This window comes from Chaetodon auriga, chromosome 14 (assembly GCF_051107435.1).
Source record: "Chaetodon auriga isolate fChaAug3 chromosome 14, fChaAug3.hap1, whole genome shotgun sequence".
NCBI lineage: Eukaryota > Metazoa > Chordata > Actinopteri > Chaetodontiformes > Chaetodontidae > Chaetodon > Chaetodon auriga.
This window is the reverse complement of record NC_135087.1, coordinates 21,875,244-21,892,953: the sequence shown is the minus strand read 5'-3', so window position 1 is coordinate 21,892,953 and position 17,710 is coordinate 21,875,244.

Sequence of the window (17,710 nt, the reverse complement as noted above, 5' to 3'; positions counted from 1 at the left end):
CAAGTGCCACAGCAGCATAAAACATTCTGTAAGAGCACCTAATGTCTTGAGCATGCTTTCACAAAATATAACACACACTGTGGCTCATAGGCACAGAAATATTTGTAAATTGCTTGAGTAAACTGTGCTCTTTATAATGAGGTGAATGCTATATTCAGCTCATCTCTTCCTCATGACTCACTTCCATACAACAATGGTCACAGTTCCTGTTCAGTCCTATTACCTTTCTCTACTGATTGTTGGAATAGTCCCAGTATGTGAATGGGCATGCATTTCTCAGTTGAATGATAAATAGAAATAATGAGAAACTGTATTAACAACTTATGGGTCAAGGCACAAGTCTTAAAGGTCCAGTGTGTAGGGTTTAGCAGGATCTTTTGTCAGAAATGCAATATAATAATCACGATTTGTTTTCATTAGTGTATAATCACTTGAATTGCTATGCACCATGTTGCAAACTCATGTTACGAGTCGCATGTTACAATTCATGAGAGGGCCTTTTGAGTTTTTGGTGGCCACTGTGGGGTACTACATCATACAAACTGGACCTTTAATACCAAGCTTTAGGAGAAAAGTCAACTATAAATCAAAAAAGAAACATCCAATTTCCAGGCTTCAAATGTTGTTACTGCACTAGTTATAAACTTTCGACTTTCAACTGCTTCTTTATTGATCCCAATTTGGGAAATTATTTTGTTGCAGTAGCAATTAAACATATAGACAAACACAGAATTTATACAACAATTTTTTAAAAAAGTAACCAAAACGTAACAAAAAATATAAACAGGAATATGCCTACCGTCAGTCGTTACCTGATATATTGATGCCAAAATATATCAGCAATTTATATATCTTCTGGATTTTAAGAATTATTTTAACAAGCAAGTGCAGTGTGGTGCAGTATTTTAATGAATGTAATGAAGTGAGTGTTGTAGTGTTAATTCTGACAGAACTTATCAAACTGCTCAAAAACATATGATTTGTCAAGAACTTCTGTAACCAGTCCCCATAACATCACTGCATAGCATTATGTGTCATGACCCAGCTCAGGAAGTCACAACAAAAAGGGAGACACAACATGATAAAGTTAACAAGAAGGTATTTTATCAAACATAAAAGCAACCAGGAAGGATTACCAAACTAAATGACTGCGGGTAGGAAGAAGGGAGAGGAGAGCAGCAAAAAGGCGCCCAGTGCTCACAGTACCCACACTGTCCTACCACCCTCCTCGCACTTCAGCAACTAGATCCTGGAGGCAAATTAATAGGGGTGGGAGAGAGAGAGAGCAAAACAGCAACAGGCCCTGATGGAAACCCCAAAGTTGGGATAGAAAATTAACCCACTGAGGCTTATTTACCAATTGCAGCCAGGACAGAAAGTTTGAGCAATAGCTGGAGGACCTGGGACTTTATCAGCTGGTGACACACACAAATCCCGGCCAGCAGAGCTAATTGAGTGCTCTTTAGCCTCCCGCATGTGACAGGAATAACAGGATCAGGATGCACAGGAGCAGTCAAATGTGTGGGAATACGATTTGCTCCTTGAGGTACAAAATCACTTGCATCACCAAAATCTAAACTGGTGACACCCAGTTTTATGGTCACACAGCTTTTCAAAGTAGCCTGTGCACAGTTCACATTTTTTGCTTGCCACTTCACAATTAAAGGACTGGCTAATGACAAGACTGGGACAAAGCAGAGCAGGCTCAACAACTCGACTCCCAGCAGGCCAACTTAAAATACTCAGAAGCATCCCCATTCACGGAATAACAGAAAGTGATACAGACTGACCCATCGACAGTTGATAATTGGCTTGAAATCAGTGACGAGATTTATGAGACGGAAAGACTAACATTCCTACTGAAATGGCATACATATAAGAAGATGGACAAAATGGATAATGTATTTGTCAGAATAAGGTGAATGGTTGGTGGCTTTGGAACTGTGGGCAAAATAAATAGCACTGACCATGGTCATAAGCTGTCTTTACTGCCCAACGTCCACAACTATTGTGCACAATTTGCAACACCACCTCAATGAGGTAACTCAGCACACCCACATGAAAAACTGCATCCCCCTCTAAGTCGCCATCACAGGGCACCCACTTGCATATCATCAAGTCTCCCTGAACAAAGTAACCCTGGGTGACGTCTCTGACTCTCCACATCTCATCCTACAAAGCAGACGCTGATTAATCAGAACCTGACTCTCCACCCAGTGCTACCTTGAAACAGACAAAGGAAGATATGGCAGTGAAACCTCATGTTCAGCAAACTCCCCACCTTCACTACATCCAGGTGGGTCAGGAGCACTGTGGTCACGGCACAGGCTGGAAAAAACCCAGATAATCCAGACCACTCTCATTGGCTCTCCAGATGCTAGCAGCTTGGCACCAACTACAGGCAGCGGCACACTGGCCCGTACAGCACAACCAGCCAGATCATTACCTAAAACCGTAACCAAATTGCCAAGCTACAGCAAACAAGGAACACCCTACACACAAACTAACTCTACATTCATTTATCACTCTTCACCCAATTTCAGAACTTCTAGTGATAAGCTTCAGGGACCAACTTGCATGCCTTTAACACAACCACGTTCCAAGCCATCCTCTCCACATACAGATGACTATGCCCCCTGGCTATTTTTTTTGCATCAGCAATGTTCAGAGAAAGTGAAAAAAAGTGTCAGGGTCTTGTTCATTAAAGTTCAGCACCAAACATAAATTGGACATAACCTCAATACCACTCACTACGGAGCCACTGGAAGCAGAATCCTCTGTAGACCCCCCAGAGAAAGCTTGCCCCCATGGACTAACTGCAATTTGGATTGTTCTGACTCCAACTTTATTCTTTTCGTGCTCTGCCAAATTTCTCCAGCTCAAGCTGCTTCTCCCTGTCTGTCTTCTTATTCTCTGCTTTTCAACGTAACTTCTTATGCTCAAACAGCATAGCTAACAACTCCTTCTGCTGCTCATCTGTATGACAGCCATTCAAAATGCCTCTGTTGGCATCTAGAAAAACTCCACAAGCCATAATTACAAATACGGTAAAAGAAAGTAATGTTTTCACTGCCAAATGCTGAGTAGGAAACTAGAATTTCCCCCTCACTACCCAACGAAAGCTAGCTAAAGCTCTACCCTAGTCTTTGTGTGGTAGTTGTAGTGGGTACTTAAGCACTGAAGTTACTGTATTGATAGTAATGATCAGAGTCAGAGTCATTTTCATTGCCAAGTGTAAATGTACACAGGGCATAGTGGACCATCATTGTGTATGGTAGGGGGCCTTTCAGTTTCCTCCAGTGAACTTAAAAAGTCAGAGACGAAGCAGTTGGCAATGAGTATAGCCTAAGAGAGCAACCATCAAATGGAGGAACGTGCCCTACAGCCTAACATCTCTGTCCAATAGCATATCAGCACAGTAACACTTACCTTTTAACCAATCAGTCAAGGGTACATACAGCACACAGCTGGACTGATGCAGTTCCTCAACACACGAACTGAACACCACACGCTCGTCTATAACTATCCCTCCAACAATCTAACCTTTTAGAGGAGCCCCCATTTGTCATGGATGTCACAATAGTCAGTGGTGTAAGTGTGCATGAGCAATGAATGTATGTGTGTGGGTATTGTGAAGTGCCAAACAGATGGCTAACCTAAGAAAAAATAACCAAACCAGTGCTGGCAGAGAGAAGGGAGAGCAGAGAGCTGCAGCAGCAACAAAAAGGTAAACAGTCACCAAGAGCTGCAGTCATACTTAAATACCCTGGGAACACACCAGGGCCCTCAGGTGATCCAGGCTACTTATCTATGAGCTGTGATTTAGTTGAACTAAAACACTTGGTTTTTTTTTGTGATCATTTTTAATTATCACCAAAATTTTTATCTAACCTTAACCAAGGTGAAGTTTTGTTATCAGAAAAGATGTGAACTGTAAACTGTCGTGTCAGACACTACATACACACTCCATGTCCAGCCTGAGCTCCTCCCTTTGCAGCACTAAATAAATGCTACTTGCTGCTTCAGCTTATGGTTGACAAACAGTCATAATCAACTCTTGCTAAAGCATATCGCTAACACGCATTCTGTCTCCCAGTGACAAATTCAGTAGAAAAGGACAAACAGGCAGAAAAGGCCAAAGCAAGACAGTGAGCAGATGGAGGGTACATTAAGAGATTTTCGGCTCCTGTGTTGATCACAGTTTGCAACTTCCAGAAGGGAAAGTTACAGCTTAGCCTCAATACGTCTTGCCTCATTTATGTAAGAGAATACCCCGGGAACTATCTTGCTCCCCGCTTCATTTTCCTACACTGTGTTCCGCCTGCATATTTTAGCTCTGCCCTGGGGCTGGAACCCACTTTAAACGGCCTCCCCAGCCAAGACAAGTGGCCAACTGAGAGCAGATCTGCTCACATACTTATCCTGTGCTCATTAGGTGCTCAGTCACCATACTTTTAGAGTAGGTAGAGTGTGTGTGTGTGTGTGTGGGTGGTTGTGTTTGCGCTGAAGGCATCTGTTATGTGATCTTTCATACAGAATCATGTCATACTGCAGAAAGAATTCAGTCTCACGTGAGTGAGTGACATGAGAAAAGTCACATTTACAGCGGCCCTGAGAGCTCAACATATTGTAACTTAAGAAAGGACATCTAAATAGACAAAACCCAAACAAATGGTAACTGCCCACCCTCCAGGCTTCCTGTGCTGCTCTGTGCTATTTCCTTATTGTAGGGGCATTGGTGTGTCGTCAAAGCAATGGCTGCACCTGAGAAGTGGGAGTGCAAGTGGGAGCACAAACACAACTCTTGCCTCTCTGTCTCTTGCTACACAGCCTCAACAACTCCTCATGGTCTCCACAACCACATAGTTTACTTTTGGTTTTTACCTTATACAGTCCTTACACACATACTTTAATTTATCCACGTCTTTCACCACTGATTTGCCCGTTATCTCCACATCCTATTTTATTTTTCCTCTAATGAAATTAATTAATGAAATAAATCTAATTGCTATTTGAAATTGTTGTGTTTATGTAGACTCCCTATCTTGTTACAAGTCTGAGCCAAGTTGGAACAAAATGGTGAAAATATCTTCATCAATATGACAACAGATGCACAGAGAGAGAGAGAGAGAGAGAGAGAGAGAGAGAGAGAGAGAGAGAGAGAGAGAGAGAAAACACAACCAAATACAGCAAGTTGCTCAGAACACAACAGAAATTAAGGACAAAGCAGTTTAATTCCCTTAATGGAAATTAGCTTTTTGTTTGCATTGTTTTGTTTCAACATTCTGATTGCATAATTCAGATATAATGTACCATTATTTTAATTGGTAGGCAAACAAACAGCAAGGTTATACAGCAAATATCTGCAATAATATCGAAATCAGTCAGAATGTTAAAACTGAAAAAAGACTCCAGTTTGTGGATGTGTCTGAGCATGTTCATCACTTTCAGAGTCCCCTGAAAATTGTTGTTTTGCATCTAATGTAGATTCTCTTCGTGCTGCTTTCAGTGTGTCTGTACTTGGTTGTGTTGTACAGTATTGAGTTGTGTCTTGTGTATTTGGAGGTGTTTTCTGTGTTTAATTGTGTTTTCTCACTTTGCAGTGCTCTTTTCTACATGCTGTGCATGTGTTGTCAAATTGATAAAGATGTTTTCTGCATTTGCTTGCCTTTTGTCTACTTGCAAGTGTCAGTGTGCTGAGCTCTCAGGGCCACCATACAAATCCCCCCAAAGGGTGCTTGGTTGTTCCTGTCAACAAAAGGAATTTCCATCACAAATATCAACTCCAGGACCAACAAACAGTGACTTCCTCCTCTATAATCAGTTCTGACTGCCTGCACACTCACTGTCAGACACTGCAGCTAGATAAACTTCAGCTTCAAAGCAAGAATTTGGAAGCAGCTCCCCATGTAATCCTCTCCCCAAAACAACTTCAGAAGTCTTCAGTAAACTTCCCATTGTTTAGCGAATAAAGGCTCTCACACTAACTTGCATGCTGAGAATGTGTGTTATGAATACAGCCAGACAGCCAACACATTGGACACACTTAACTGCCTGCTCTGTTTTACTCAATGCAGGGTATGTCTCTAAACATTGGAGTTATTTCTTCTGAAAAGTGCTATGAAAGCAGGAGTTTTGCATGTACAAGCTCGCTACTGATTAATGATTATCTGTAAGTAAAGCTGCAAGGTACAGGCTCGAAAAACACTGCCTTGAAGGATTCAGCCTTTACTCCAGTTTCGCACTCGTCTCGCACATCCTTTTTTCACGGAAATGTTTCCATGTCTGAAAGCTCAAGAGACAAGGACAAGGTGATAGGCTGCAACAATTGGATGCTGTTCTCTGTTGTGTCAGCAGCGAGCAGGAGGCGAGGCTTTGATGTTTTTGTGTCGACATTGTTTGATATCTGTTATCCACAGGCGTTCCATCCCTTAAGTGGGTACATGTGAACAGATCTTTACGTTCATGAACAAGACGCATGTTTGATCAACTGAAGAAGGTGAAGCTTTTTCACCAGGATTTGGTAATTTAGTTGATGAAATAGGCCAATTGTAAGATAAAATATAAGGAACTGGATTCACTTTTCAAAACAAACTTCAACACAGTGCCACCTGCATGACGAACAAATCTGGCAACCTAAATATTTAATACAGTAAGAATTAGATTCTTAAGACAGAAAGTGGTGGGTTTCAGTAGTTTTAGTTAAACATTTTCTCCATTATCATATGTGTTGGATTACAAATGCTCTACATGAATTATTTGTTTGAATAATTTCCAGTCCAGTGAGTAAGATTTAGGGGGAATCCATTTGCAGAATATGACAGAAATACAATATAAAATATTTGTAATTGTGTTTTCAGTAGTGCATAATCACCTGAAAATAGTAATCGTGTTTTTGTTACCTCAGAATGAGCTCTTTATAACTACAGAGATCCAATCTGCCAGGTTGCACCCCCATGTTTCTAGAGTAGTCCAGAAGGGACAAAGCAAACGCTGGCTCTAAGGAACCCCTGTTGCATTTATGTTTTTAACAGCCACTTTAGAGGCGAGGGGTATTCAGTTGGTCGTAATATGCATCTCACTACTAGATGCCACTAAATCCTTCACACTGAACCTTTAAATCTGTATTAATTATGATTATTATGTTTTGATTTATTTATTTTTGTTCACGTGAGGTCTTATGACTAAAACATTAGCTGTCCAGCAAACAAAGAAAAATACCAGCATTCTTTAACACCTCATTTACACCTGTTATTAAAATGGAATCTGTATACAGATACTTCATCCAGATAATAAATGATTCGATCTTGCTTTCAGTTTGCACCTGGTATTTTTAATGTGTTCTCATTATCTTCATAGTGATCCAGTCTCTGTCCTCAGACAAAAACCTATGCATGAATAGTTTGAGGTGGTGACAAATAAGCCTCGGACTCCCGTAAAAAATCGAGTGGGGAGAAACTTTGTAAACTTGAAGAATTTGTCACAGACAGCGTTTCACAAAGATCAACTTGCAGGTAAAATATTGAGTTATTGGGTCTCTGTAACACAGGACATTATGTCAAACCAGTACAGATGTTTTTGGTTGCCAGTTTTCGGGTGGACATTATTAGCAATCAAGGCAAAGTTACATCAGTCTTACAAATCATATTCATATCATCCTTTGCCAAAGTCATACTCATTTGTTGATTTGTGAGATATCTCAAAAACCTGTTAAGAGAGATTTTGATGAAATGTGGTTAACAATTAGGCTAAGGGCCAAGGATGAAATGATTAGGTTTTTAAATGTTTGCTCAACATTGCAAGAGATCATTTGAAACATTTTCATTGTTTAATTCTGCTTATTGTACTCCATTGGAATAATTACAGACCGTGTGTATTTTGGTGTAGAGCCAGATGCTAATTAACAGTTTCTATTAATAAAATATAATATTTTACAGTTGGGGGTACTGTATGCTCTCTGAGTGCTTTCTAGTTTTAAATGGGTCAGTTGGTATTTTCTTTCTTTTGACCATGTACTGAACATTTGGTCCATTCACAGACACATTTACAATGTTCCAACTTTGTGTTTTGCTGGTGGGGTACCTCTTTTTATTATGTATGCACTGAATGTGCCTCATTGTCTTAACTAATTCATAGATGTAAGATGACATTAATAATTTGTATTTATATTGTTATCAGTCTTGCTCCATCACTGGTATTCATCTATTAAGCATCAGAGATATTGATGAGGTGAGGTGCCTGTGCAGACCAAAGGATAAAAAAAAGACAGACCCAACCCAGGGACAGCCTGTTCACCCTACCACACTCCCATCCAGCAAGCGATACAGAAGTATTTGCTGTCGTACCACCAGACTACACAGCAGCTTCCTTCTTTAGGCTGTGACATTCCTCAAATCATCCTGTGCACTCCACCATGAACAACAGTTTGTTTTTGTGACTTATTATTTATTAATTTATTAATAGAATTTGTATTTGGTGACTAGCATAAAGTGACTACAATTAGCATAGCAAGTGTAAGTATATTTGTTAACCTAAATTAGCTTCTGAATCGTGATTAATTTGATTCCTTACTTTAGAACTGTGATAGCTGAAGAGAATTAGGGTGAAATCTTATTGACACCACTCTAAAAGGGAATAAGTAAACATCTGATAACATTCTAAGTGTTTTGATTTGATGCAGAGTTGTTGTTGTCCTTTTGTAGCCCCTCGAAGGAGCCTTCAAACTTTACAAGGCCAAAGAAAATCTGCACAGGGGCACAGCGGCAAGCTCAGGCAGATCAACGCCTCGCTGCTCAGCTCTCCTCCTCTGGCGAAACCTAACCCTTTCCCTCTTTCTCTCAATCCCCTGCAGCTCTGAGCTTGCCCTACACATCCAAAACAATCAGCCTGTTCGTCTCTTCCCTCCTTTGTGATCCAAGCCATGAGATCATCTGCGGGTTTGAGTTTCCAGGACTTTCACCGGGCAGTGACGCCTGGAAAAGAGCAAGGAAACAACAGGGAGACATGTGGATCATCCAGGACAGCTGAGGCAACATGAGGTTGGGATTGGAATGGTGGGACAGCCTCCTATCACAGATGAGAACTGTGTGGTGTTAGCAAATAGAGAATATCTCCAGACTGTACAAGCGCTAATGTAGCTTGTTGAGGGCAAACAAAAAGCAGCTCCTGTACAGGAACAGAAAAATGTTAGGGGTTCCAACTTAAGGGCAACGTAAAACAGTATAGTCACTTTCTTGTGTCAAGGGAAATTACACCAGAACTACAGACCATTTATCATGTTATTCACATGACCTGGTTAATATTTCCTTGCTGAAACACTGTAATATGTTGTTGCAAGGAGTTCAAAGATCTTGTTCATAGAGTATTGTTATTATATATATTACAAGGAGGAAATGTGTGTTGTTTGTTGAATCCACCACTGCAAAACATATATTTAGAAGTACATCAGATCTAAAAGTATCATTTGGTATGAAGAAAAATATGTGGTAAATTCTGACAAAAAAATGAGTGTACAAGGTCTGGCTTTATCCACAAATCAAAGGAAAAAAAAAATCTTGTGTTTTGTCAAGAAATGTTGCCTTTCAAGATATCTGAAGTATTTTTACTTATTATTGCTCTGGCTGGAAAGAAAAACACGCAGAAGTCACTCATGGTGAAAAACCCAGAGAGAATCGCCCCAACTCTACAGTTCCCTTCAATAAACATCATCAATAAATAAAAAAAAGAATAAATTAAAAAAAAAAGCTACTTCGAACAAAAGATCCTTGAAAGTCTTCTTGTTGTTGCTCATTATATTATGCATCATGTTTTATATTATATTGTACACAATTAGACATGGAAATCAAATATAACCTTATTGTATTCCCAGTCATGGTGTCTTAATCTTTTGTGGTTTTTTTTAATTTGGTTTTTTATTTATGTTAGCTGTTGCATGTGTTGTTTTGATGTTGGTGTTTACACTGTTTGTGTATGTGTGAGTGTGTGTGTCTGCTGCTGAATAGAGCAGACGGGCAGATGGGTGAAAGAAAGAGAACTAAAGGAGAGTATAGCAAAGGAGATAAGTTAAAAAAAAAAAAAAAAAAAAAAAAAGATGATTAGATTGAAGAGAGAGAGAAGCCCATGGCTCTAGTGGATTACTGACCAGGGGTCATGATCCGACCCACCCAGGCACGGAGCCCCGCGACATGAGCAGGTGCACCTGGCGAGGTGCGGGTGCAGGCACCATCGACCCAAGACATGAAATCAAGCAGGGCCCAGGCACAAATCCTCCTGATGCCAGTCACCCATGCAGGAGGAAGGAGCGGAGGGCTGAGCACTGATCCCCAGGCTGGAGATCCTGCTGCCCCAACAGTTCCCGCAGCTGTTGATGATCAGCAGTGGCAGGGAGCCTGCTGCAGGAAAGTGGGGGTGATGGTGAAACCATGTCCAGTCTCAGCAACACACACAGGGGAAAACATATGAGTTGATCCGAGCAGGGGGAGCAGCCCTGGATCAGGAGGATGTCACCATTGATGGTGTAGCTGTTGCGTTGGGGGTGCCTGAACATCCCACTAATTCCTGATGGCTCTGGTGGCCCTAAAACTGGGGGAACAGTAACATTCACCCTAGATCACATGGTGGATGATGATGTAAGCATCACCATGGGGGGAATGCCAGGAGTACCGTAGCCCACCTCCCCCCACTGCATCCAGGGTGCCTCCAGTGGCCCTCCAGCAGGGGAGCCCATAGGGCCTGGTGGACACCATGCCCCAGGCAAGCAGTTGCCACACCCATGCATGCCCACGCCTAGGCAGACCAGACACCGACCACCAACCAATGACACGTTAGTATCCTCATTAATCAAAATCACATACATACATATGTAGATGCAGTACATACTTATATACACCCACATATACATGTGAATACAGTTTTTCCCCCCTTTCCCCAACTGCCTTCACAAAGCATGAAAAAAGTGAGAGAGATAGACAAATAAAAACAAACATAATCAAAGAAAGTATTAACAGTATAAAGGTGGCACAACAGCAGATCACAGTGTTAGTCATCTAGGTCAGGTTGGGGTATGAAATGTGTGGCAGGAAGGTGTGCTGTTAATAAAATAATATGAGGTACCATTATCACAATATGAAAAGTAATGACAGTAATGATGACAGTGATGTGAATCCATAGAGAACATTCATAAAGAGAATTAGTCAGGCACGAGAACAAAACGTAGATAAATGACAAAGTAAACAATAAACGGAATGAAAACAGTATAAACATAAGAAGGTAGCAGATCCATGTGTATGTTATCCTCCTGAGTCGCAGCCTATTCATTTGTGTCCTCTGTAGTGGACATTTGGTTTTGGTCTATATCTTTTGACTCATTTGAGCTACCCTACAAAGTCCTGGTCTGCTCAGCAGAGGACATCCTGGCCTTTCCAGTAATATCTGATGTGTTTGGGTGGGATGAGGGAAACTTTGTTTTCATGCTGAGACAAAATAGAGACTGCAGCAAAATGCAAATGCCAGGAAAAGAGAAAAGGTAAGTTAAATATTGCTTATGGTAATCAGATATTTTCTTGTTTATGAACATGTCAGGAATCGTAAATTGGAGTCAGAGTTCAGTTAAACTTTTTGTTAGGAAAATAATAGCAATGTTATGAATGTTTAATAATGTCAATTTTGTTTAGCAGTTTGACAAAAGATACAGGCCAAATGTTCAGTTTCATTTCAAAAATGGATTGACGTTCTTGTTTTCTTGTCAGCCTATTATGATTTTGTTGTGTTATGGTAAATTTGTTCTCTTATAAAATTCCAAGTTGTGAGTTGTTTTAGCTCCAAAGAGCCAGGAAATCACACACAAAAAAATTTAATTGAAAGATACTTTTTTCCTTGGCTCTCAGGAGAATATTATGAAATAGACTGGCAATGCGAGTGACGTGTAGCTGTGCATGTTCGCATTTATGTTCAGTCAAATTGGTCAGGTTAGAGTATGAAATCTGTAGCAGGAGGGTGTAATAATTGTGTTGTAAATATAATAACAAAATAATATGACATACCGTTATCACCAAATATTAAAACACTGCCAACCGTAGTGATTAAGTAGTGGTGACAGTTGTATGAGTAAAAGGATTTGTATAGCGACAAATGAAACATTAACTAATCAATGAGCTATGAATGGTTATGTTATATGTATGTGTTATAGTGCTATAAGAGTGTGTGTGTGTGTGTGTGTGTGTGTGTGTGTGTGTGTGTTTTGCAGTGCTATATGAGGGGCACATGTAGGAATGTGCACGGCACTGGTCCAGCCCTAGCAAGGACAAAAATGGTGACCATATTGTGTTTGATTTGCAAGGTAGTATAAAAGGAAAGTTCAGAACATCTCGTCCACCTAACAATTTGCTTTTTTGTACCGTGGATAGTTTTTGCCTTTCTGTTTTTCCAATAGCAATGTGTAAAGAGAGAATCAGTAGATCTGAACCATTAATCTGTTGGTGTGGTGAGCAGCATTGAAAAGAAGTCGTTAATTTGAGGGAGTGTCTTCATTTTGATGATTCATCCTATAACAGATTTGTGCTAAAAACAGAACTGTTTTTAGCAAATGGATGTAGTTGAGATTAAACAATTTGGACAGTTTGGGTGAGATGTTAATGCCTAAATATTTAATGTTACCAGTTTGAAGCAGGAGTGAAAAATCCTGTCCTTGAGAATCTCAAGCATCTTTAATGCGATGGACTTGTTCCAATTTATTGTATAGTTAGAGATTTTAGAAAAAGTATTGATGAGATTCAAAGTTTTTGTTTAGGCAAGCTAAAGGGTCCTGTAAGTGCAAAAGGATATCATCTGCATACAGGCTAATTGTATTTTGAGGTTTGTGGTGTGAATTCCTTTAATGGCATTGTTTTGACGTATAGCAGCAGTAAGTGGCTGTATGAAAAGATCAAATAATAAAGAAGAGAGTGGACATCCTTGCCTAGTGCCCTGGAGAAGTGCAAAACTCTTTGAATTATATAGTGTCTTGTGTTTTTATCCAATGGATGAACAACTCCCCAAAGCTGAATTTGTGTAGTGTGTTAAATAAGAACGTTCAGTTGACTTGATCAAATGCTTTTTCTGCATGTAGTGATACAATAATTGTCTTGGTCTGAGATTGTTGTGCAAGATTAATGATGTTAAATAGTCTTTGCACATTATCTGGTCCATGTCTTGCTTAACCATGCAGGATGTATAAAGGTGGAAATAACTGTTTCTAATCTAATGGCTAGAGCTTTTGTAATAATTTTTAAATCAGTGTTTATCAGTGACGGGGCAGTAGCTGGAAGTTTGAGTTGGGTCTTTGTTGGGCTCTATGATAGATGTTTTCATGTGAAGGAATTTGTGATATAATTTTGATTTCTGATATTATATCTATCTATAAAATAGTGGAGATAATATGTGTTTTATGTCTTATTACTGTTTTTAGAATGATCATATTTAAGTTGTTGGATAAGAAATTGAGTTTTTTTAATTTAGAATTTCATTTAGCTGAAATTGGGCATTTTATACCTGTTTTTGTATCTGTTCATCAGGTTATTTGAATACAAGTCAGTAAATTGCTTCATCTTCTGTTCTAGTATTTTTTTCAGTTTCTGTTCCTTCTTTTCTTCTTTATTTGTTGAATATGATATTATCCTCTAATTACTGCCTTGCCTGTTTCCCATAGCACAGATGATGAAATTTCCGGGAAATCATTCAGTTCCATACAGGATGCCTACTCTCGCTGGATAAAGGCAGTAAAATCAGGATCTCAACTTAAATTACTCAAGTAGCCAGAATGCTAATGCTGATCTGCGTCTGCTGGATGTGTAAACTGGCAACTGTTTGCTAACATATTCACTATAGCAGCTTTATATGGTGAAACAGGTCAGTGTAGTGTTTACAGCTTTTTCAATAAATCTTAAAAGCTTTATTTAAAAGCTAACTGAACACCCCATCATGACATGATAGAGCTGCATGGTCCAGATTGGATTGACTGGAGAACAAGTGATTTTTCACAGATGATTCTCTGGACAGAATAGTTTGATCTCTGAGAGAAAAAAACGGTGGTGTGAGAACTGAGACCATAATCAGGTGATAGTAAGATGAAGTGACTGTACATTACATTACAGTCAAATTTAGTACCTCAGAAAAGTGGATTTGATGTTACGTAACCTAAAATAATCCTTTATTAATCCCCCAGAGGGGAAATTTGTATGTTTCAACAGTACAAGGCAGAAATAATAATTTACAAGATAAACTATTATTATTTATTATTAATTAAGGAAAATAAAAATAAAAATGAAATAAAATAGAAACTACTGTATTTCCTCAAATTGTGACCAGGGCCCTTATTTACCTGAACTGCAGAAAAAAAACTTTTTTTTTTTTTTTTTTGAAGCAGGCAGGTCTGATGACTCATTGATCTGATTGGTTGAAGTTAGCCCATGATAAACAATGATAGGCAGATGGTTCATCCAGTCACCTGCCAACTATTATTTGAAAGTGTCTGCCCTTTTCCAAACATTTTCCAAGGACCATTTGCTGTTAGGACAGGACTGTATCATAGCAGCAAGCGTCCGATGATCACGTCATATTATTTAACACTGGATGCTCTCTGTCAACACTGAATCCATTAAATATACTAATATAACTAGATTTTATTTCATGCAGAAATGCTGTTGCATGGTGCTGCATTATAGCCAGTTAGTCATTCCAACAGAAAACAATGCAATCAAACTGATTTGGTTGCTGCTTTTTAAAGTCGATACATTGACATTTAATTATTCAGTGTTATCTTTAACACTTAATTTAAAGACATTTGATGCTTTACATGGAATAGACATAATGAGATTTTTGACGTATTGATTAGCAGAACATACCTAACCCTGGCTGTGAGCATCCCCAAAATAGAAAATGGTATCAGTATATCCTGAAAAAAATCAAATGCTGGTCAAATCCTGCTGTGAACTCTGATAGAAGTATGTAATTATAGCAATAAAGACACCACATCTGTATATTGTTAAAGTGCAATGAGATCATAATGCCCCCCAGGTGGAATGCAATCTGCATTACCTCACAGAGGGTGGTATACATTACAAGGATGAGAGCCAGAAATATAACATTCCTCCTGCTGAACAGTGCTTTAACACACTCACATCAGCTGTTAATGTCGGGAACATATAAGCCCAGATCCATATAAAGACCTGTGGGGTGCTATTATAAGCTGTGAGGTTGGTGATGAATCAGTTTGCCTGAGAAAGTTCTTTCAAGTTCTTTGCTGTTTGATAAATAATGTAAAGGAGCTGGAAGGACTGACTGCAGATCTTTTATTCAAGGACAGGAGACAAAGGGCTTTGATTGGGTAAGCTTTTGTGAACCACAGAATCAAAAGATTTGGCATAATTTGCAGAGATAACATTTGTAATTATTTGCAAAGATTGATAGGCTAAGATTGGATACAACCATAAAAAAATATCAACTCTTTAGAACCCTTTAGTCATCCAGTACGCATCTGAAATCACCAAAAGCCATCTCTATTTACAGTCAAAAATCATGCTAATGTTATTTTCACATTTATTGAAATTGAAATTGATTGCTATTAATGAAAGGAAGTAAAAAGGTCTCAAACACCAGATATGGTCCTGTAGCCTCCAAACCTCATGAGTGGGCAGCCTGGTTTTTGTTTGACAGCTGAGCCTGCTGGGATTTGAGACACAAATCTGAGAAACCTGTGCTGTTAAGTGAACTTTGCAAGCAAAGAACAGACAGCAGTAGTGCTAAAGAATAAACACCACAACATCTAGCATCTAAATTAACTGATGTTGACATTTACAGCTACGTTTTAAGCTGTTCAGTATGCTGCAGTTCACTAGCTATCCAGCCTGCAAACTGATGTTTCCTGCATGGATGTTTGTTTGGTAGTGTCAATGTGACTGCTTCCTAGAGTTACTTTTAATGTTTTTCACCCAAAATATTATGTAAATATTTATAATACATTAGTTTTTTGTTTTTGTTTTTTTTGTTAATTCTAACCCTAACCTAACCTGAAGACAGAAGGCAGATGTATAATTTTGCAAATTTTATTTATCATTTGCAAACACAACAGGAAGAGATGAAGGATTTTGTCTTCCTCTCAGACAAGACCATCTCCTGAATCTCCTTTCTATGGTGAGTTCCTGAAACGAGAAAGACAACATGTTTTTATGTAATGGTCTGAAATCTTGTGAAAAAAGTTGTTAGAAGCAAAAGATGAGCTGAGGTGGCATACTTGAAGCTGGTTGATGTCCGTCTTGAGTCATTGGATCTCCTCTGTTTTGAAGTCCAAACTTTTGGCAGCGTCTCTTCCAACGTCTTCTCCCACCACTGCGCCGCGACTCCCAACTCTCAGAGAGGTCAGGCAGCTCCTTTGTGGATGCTGTCACTCCATCAGGGAGCTCCTTCAGGAGTCTTCCCACCTGGGCAGAAAGCTCCCTCTGGAAGCTCTCCTGTCTCTCTGAGAGCTCCTTCTTGAGCTGGACACACGTCAGCTGGCTCTGTTTTAGAGCTGACTGTGTCTCAGTCAGCAAAGCTAAGGTGTCAGTGTGAGCTTAGGTGCGAGAACGCTTTTTTTCGTCGGCCACGCTGACCTGTTTTTCTTTTTCAGCGAGGAGCTCTTTAAGCTGGCTGACTGAGGCTTTGGTGGTCTCAGTCTCCTCTTTCTGCGTGTTGAGGCTCTGATGAAGAGAGATGATCTGCTCATCTCGCTTTTTTGTGTCCTCCTTTGCTTTCTTGTGCTCCTTCTTCAACTTTCTCCAGGCAACTGTGGTGGCACCATGCTTTTCCTTTGCTTCCTGGGAGCACTGCTGGTTGTAAAGTCTGACTGCTGCAGACTTCAAACTTCAAACTTTATTTATTTATATGGCACTTTTCATACTTAAAAAGCAACACAAAGTGCCTCACAGAGGCTAAAAACAACAAAGAAGAAAACCCAGCCCTCCCGCCCCCATAACTACATGCAGACACACACGCACAGACACGCACACACACACCCGCGCACACACCCATATAGACAAGATAAGGAATAAGCCACCTTTGGGGGCCATCCACACTGAGAGGGCCCCCGGCTCATGACTGGGGAGCGCCGCCCGAGACCACCCCGACCCAGGCAGACAGGAGGCCCCGCATCAAGGTGCAGAGGCCTCCAGCCATCCAGGCCAGAGCTATCCCCTCAGCAGCGCCCCCATCAGTAGACCAGGAGCAGCTCCCAGTGTGGGGGGGCCCATGTGGAAGCACTTGACCTAAAAACCAAGGGCCCCCATGAGGAAACACTGGAGCTAAAAACCAAGGGACTAAGACATAAACATAAAATGAAATAAAATGAGTAAATGAAATAAATAGCAATTAAGCATGTCGTTAAAACATGCAACTAAAATAAGATACGAACAAAGATAAATATGATAAGAAGCCTGATGAAAGGAATAAGATAAATCAAACAAATTGAAAATTGAAAGCCTGATTAAAAAGGTGGGTCTTGAGCCTCTTTTTAAAAACATCAACAGTCTCTGTGGCACTGAGGTTCTCCGACAGGCTGTTCCACAATCGGGGGCCATAATAACTAAAAGCCGCCTCCCCGTGTGTTTTAGTTCTTACTTTTGGTATGGTTAAGAGGCCAGTACCGGAGGACCTCAGGGTCCGCGAGGGTTGGTAGGGTAAAAGTAGGTCAGATAAATAA